Genomic DNA, 5,947 nt, shown 5'->3' with positions numbered 1-5,947 from the left:
CTCTCTCTCTCTCTCTCTCTCTCTCTCTATATATATATATATATATATATATATATATATATATATATATATATATATGCGTAAGAATATTTGATCTCCAACAATCAGCTGATCGACTTAACACTTCCTTTCCCTTGAACCATTCGGCACCACACCACACACACACACATATACGTACACACATGTATACCCGTACACACGCACCCACGGCTGAGCTGAGTCATGGCTTAGCCACCCCACCTTTCCCGTGTCCTCCGGCTTTTTGTTTTATTTATTTATTTATTTATTATTATTATTGTTATTATTATTATTATTTCGGGCTTCACATACGTTAAAGAACTACGGCTTAGAAAGTAGGTTGGCCAGGGCACCAGCTACCCGTTGAGATACTACCGCTAATGAGTTATGGGGTCTTTTGACTGGCCAGACAGTATTACACTGGATCCTTCTCTCTGGTTACGGTTCACTTTCCCCTTGCCTACACATACACTGAATAGTCTGGCATATTCTTTACAGATTCTCTTCTGTCTTCACACACCTGACAACTCTTGAGATTACCAAAAAATTCTTCTTCACCCAATTGTTCAGTGGCCACTTTCCTCTTGGTAAGGGTAGAAGAACTCTTTAGCTATGGTAAGCAGCTCTTCTAGGAGAAGGACACTCCAAAATCAAACCATTGTTCTCTAGTCTTGGGTAATGCCATAGCCTCTGTACCATGGTCTTCCATTATCTTGGGTTAGAGTTTTCTTGCTTGAGGGTACACTCGGGCACACTCTCCTATCTTATTTCTCTTCCTCTTGTTTTGTTAAAGTTTTTATAGTTTATAGAGGAGATATTTATTTTGATGTTATTCTTAATATTTTATTTTTTCCTTCTGTCCTTTCCTCACTGGGCTATTTTCCCTGTTGGAACCCCTGGGCTTATAGCATTCTGCTTTTCCAACTAGGGTTGTAGCTTAGCAAATAATAATGATAATGATAATAATCCACACATGTAGGTATGAAAATATATACATACACACATTTATACGTAGTTAGGTCTATATATATATATATATATATATATATATATATATATATATATATATATATATATAATAAATCTACTTTTCTATGACTGTTTCCTTCCATTGTCTAATTTCAGTCATTAACATTGTTGTTTTATTGGCCTCTTGTTTATTTATTAGGGGAAGAGGTATGGGATATATATATATATATATATATATATATATATATATATATATATATATATATATCAAACAACTTATATAGCCGCTATTAGTCCACTGGAGGACAAATGTCTAAGACATGTCCTTATTCATGTCTGGGGTTTAGCAAGTTTTTTTGTCACTGGCCAATTGCGGTTCAGTGATGGTGGGAGATTTTTGTCTGATCACTCACAGCAAACCATCCTAGTATGGGTAGCTTTGACTCTTATAGCATAGCTATCATAGCTCTATAGTTTATATAGGAAATATTTATTTTAATGTTATGGCTATTCTTAAGATATTTTATTTTTCATTGTTTCTTCTTCACTGAGCTATTTTCCCTGTTGGGGCCCCTGGGCTTATAGCATCCTACTTTTCCAACTAGAGTTGTAGCTTAGAAAGTAATAATAATAATACGCAAACCTTTTCACCTTGTTAGGATATCCGCACACACACATATGTATATATATACATACATATATATATATATATATATATATATATATATATATATATATATATATATATATATATATATATATATATATATATATACAAATATAACATCATTCGTGTGTATCTACGCTCATGTACATATGTTCTTCCCTGGACTATTTTTCCTTACAATGAGAGCTTCAGAAAATAAATAATAATAAAAATAATTTATTAATAAGTAAAATTACTGTAATTTGGAAACATAATCAAGCCAGGTGTTAAGATAACATCAGATGATATAAATAAATTTTTTAAAAAATCGCTAGAAATATTTTTCTCGGTAAAGATTCTTCAACAAAATACCTATTGTCTAAACTTTAAATTTCTTTCATATAAAATATATTTTTTAGAGAATAGTACTACAAAATAGATTTGTATATTAGAGAAATATGTATTAGATGAAATTAATGTTTGATTTGGCTGTAAAATAAGAAATTATGAAACGGTTTTAGTCATCAGATTTGGTAACACAAGTGGTAAAGCATTTTCCAAGGGTGATGGTGACGTGTCAAAAATAGAATTTGTCTTATAAAACATTAATAAACCATTATAAAGGCAATGTAAAGCCTTGAAATTTAATATGATTAATCATTTAAGGATATTCCAATCTAGAGACAACTGTATCTAGATGAAAACATTAAAAAATCGAGTTTCATTGTTAGCAGACGAATTTATTTTGGGAAACAAAACTAAATTATTAAAATGAAATATTACTAATTGTCTAATTGTATTTTGTGAACTTGATTTTTAATTCTTTAGGCATTGGTCGTCTATTCGAATGAATGATTTATCGATATATATTACTCATAATAGGCTTGTAATCTCAAAAAATTCATGGACACAGCGATAGTATGGACATCTGCTGACAGTAAAAGTAACTAAAATATAGCAAAAAAAAAAATAATACGAGTTGCAACTTTGTATATCAAAGAGACTATTTTGCGTAAGACATACACTATTTAATGATTGCAATGTAAGACGAATATATTAAGAAATAATATTACTTTTCTTTGGAGTAATAATGTATGCAATTACTAAGAGGAAAACTATTTAAAAATTGAATTTGAAAAACTATTAGTAACTTTTTTATCTGAGAGTATTCATTAAAATACCCATAGTCTAAGCGTTAAATTCCTTCTATATAAAATATATTTTATGTATAATAATAATACAAAATCTATTTATTTCATATAATAAAATTTCCTTAGCTACGATTGAAGATCCATTTGATTGTAAAATTAGAAACCTTAAACGTGCTTTGCTAATCATATTTGGTAAAATAGATAGCAGATGGAATTCCGAAACAGAGTCAGCAACTTGTGTTACCAGAAGAAATGAGCGAAATACCTTAAAGATTTCTAATTTTACAATCAAATAGGACTTTGATGATATCTAAAAGAATTTATAATCTTATATAGATATATTTTATGTTAGTTCTGTACATACAATATATTTTATCTATAAGAATTTTAAAACTTGAACAAAAGCTCTTTTGATGACTAATATGGGCAAGTATATAGTTGCTAGAAGGGTCTAGTAAATTTTCTATTTTAGTTTTTTTCTCAGTATTTATCGTCACAATTGGATATATTATAACTCCAGTTAAAAGTAATTTTATTTTTTAATATATTCGTCCTATATTGCAATGATAGTATAGTGCATGTCTTGCACAAAATACCTTCTTTTGGATATACAAAGTTGCCATATAGTATCAAATTTGTGTCTACATAAACAGTTACTTCTACTGCCAATAGGTGTCCATACCATCGCCGTGTCCATGAATTTCTTGAGATTATGAACCTATAATGAATAATAAATATCGATAGATAATAAAATAGAATATAGGAACAGTAGTATCAAAATTAAAGCCGAAATTTACTTAGTAGAATAGGCCAATTTATAAGATATTGTTTTCTTAATTTAGTTTTGTTTCCCTAAATAAATTCGTCTGCTAATAATAAATATCTATTTTTAAGGTTTTCATCTGTATATAGCTATTTCTAAGATGGAATATCCTTTAATGATTAACTGTATTCAATTCTAAGACTTACAATTGCCTTCAAAATGGTATATTAATGTTTTATAAGCCATAACACCAAATTCTTTTTTGCCACGTTACCAAACTAGATGACTAAAAACCCTTCAATATTTCTAATTTTACAGTCAAATAAAACATTAATTGGATCCAATGCATTTCATTTCTTACATATAATTGTATTTTGTAGCATTATTTTATAAAATATATATTTTATATGGAAGAATTTTAAAGCTTAGACAATAGTTTTTCTTTTAATGAAGGATCCTTGCCAAGAAAAAATTTGGCATCAGTCTCTTCTAATATATTTGTATTATCAATTTTTATATATATATATATATATATATATATATATATATATATATATATATATATATATATATATATATATATATATATATTAAGAATTGAATATATTACTCCAAATAAAAATAATTTATTTCAATATATTCGTCTCGTATTATTATTATTATTATTAGCTAAGCTACAACCCTAGATGGAAAAGCAGGATACTATAAGCCCAAGGTCGCCAACAGGGAAAAAAGCCCAGTGAGGAGAGGAAATAATGTAATAAATAGAATAGTGTGCTTAAGTGTACCTTCAAGCAAGGGAACACTGTCTTGGATTAGAGTTCTTTTGCTTGAGGGTACACTCGGGCACACTATTCTATCTTATTTCTTTTCCTCTTATTTTTTTGAAGTTTTTATAGTTTATACATGAAATATCTGTTCTAATTTTGTTACTGTTCTTGATGTATTTTATTTCAATTGTTCATTACTTCTCTTTTAGTTTATTTATTTCCTTTCCTCACTGGGCTATTTTTTCCTGATGGAGCCCCTGGGCTTATAGCATCCTGCTTTTCCAATTAGGTTTGTAGCTTAGCCAATAATAATAATTGTCGGGAATTTCGACCCGATCAATCGAAATTCCCGCCATTTGACTCCGCCTACGACTACGTCAAATTGGAGGGAGAGGAGAAACTCGCGGGCGAATGAATGTAGTTCCAGACGTGAACGTTTAGAGACAAAAAGGGAAACCACCTGGTAAAAAGGCACTGAGACTAATAAAATCAATTGCTGGTAATTTAAGATTAGGAAAAATAACTTCATTCTATTGTAACATGATAAAAAAAAATACAATCTAGAAATTTAGGTTCAGGACAAATTGCGCCAAAAAGGTGACGTCGAAGGTTGCAAGGATAGCTCGTCCTCTTTGATCCAACGTCCCCGACCGAAGTAAGTCCCCTCTAATTGTTATCTCTCCTCTCTACCTTGTCTACCAGGTTGGTTGTAGTAGAAGTTTGAGTGCAAGACGTTTAGTTTTTATATCGCAGTTTAGTGTAGAGATCCTTGTGATTGGGGATCTGAATCCTGAGTTAAATAAGAATAGGGATATTTGGTGTGTGATTCGTTGTGTATTGAATTCGAATTGGCACTATTTTCAGTTTGTTAATGAGTCCGGTGTGGACTTTGTGCTTGAAGAGCACATGCTACATTACCTAGGGTCAGTCTTGTTTTTCAGTGAGTTTTGTGAATGCTTAAGAATGTTTGTCTATATCAGAGTTTATTTTTGTAATAAAATTGTAAATTTTATCGCCGTATTTTAATTAAATCCTGGAAAGTTTTGGCGAGTCTTGCCTCTTCAAGGCCTTGCGATCCGCCCAGTACATCGGGCAAATATAATAAACTGGTGAAAATCACAACAATAATAATAATAATGATAATAATAATGATAATAATCTGGTTAGTCAAAGTCACAGTAGCACCCTAGTTGTAGTATCTCGACGGGTGGCAGGTACCTTGGCCAACCTACTACCTGTTGTTAAATAATGTCGAATTTAAATTTTAATCTAGACAGCATTTTGCATTACTGAATATTCGTTGGTTATTAATTATATTAAATTTGAAGACCATGTAATTTATTTAAAACTGAAATCTAGTGTTTTATAAGCCATAATGAAAGAATAATGTTGAAGCTGTAACGACAAATTTAATATTAATTGGATGAAATATGATATATTAAAGATATTTTTAATATATCGTTGTGATTTACGAAAATATATGATAGATAAATGGTTTGAAACAAGGTCTATAGACCTTGGTTTAAAATACAGTTCTTTTCTTGGCTTGCGAGGCTGTTGGAACGTTCCCTTCGTGGCTCGCAAGGTTGTTGGAACGTTGACAAAAAATGTAAACAGTCAGTGAAGTCAC

This window comes from Palaemon carinicauda, unplaced genomic scaffold (genome assembly GCF_036898095.1).
Source record: "Palaemon carinicauda isolate YSFRI2023 unplaced genomic scaffold, ASM3689809v2 scaffold56, whole genome shotgun sequence".
NCBI lineage: Eukaryota > Metazoa > Arthropoda > Malacostraca > Decapoda > Palaemonidae > Palaemon > Palaemon carinicauda.
This window is presented reverse-complemented; position numbering follows the sequence as displayed.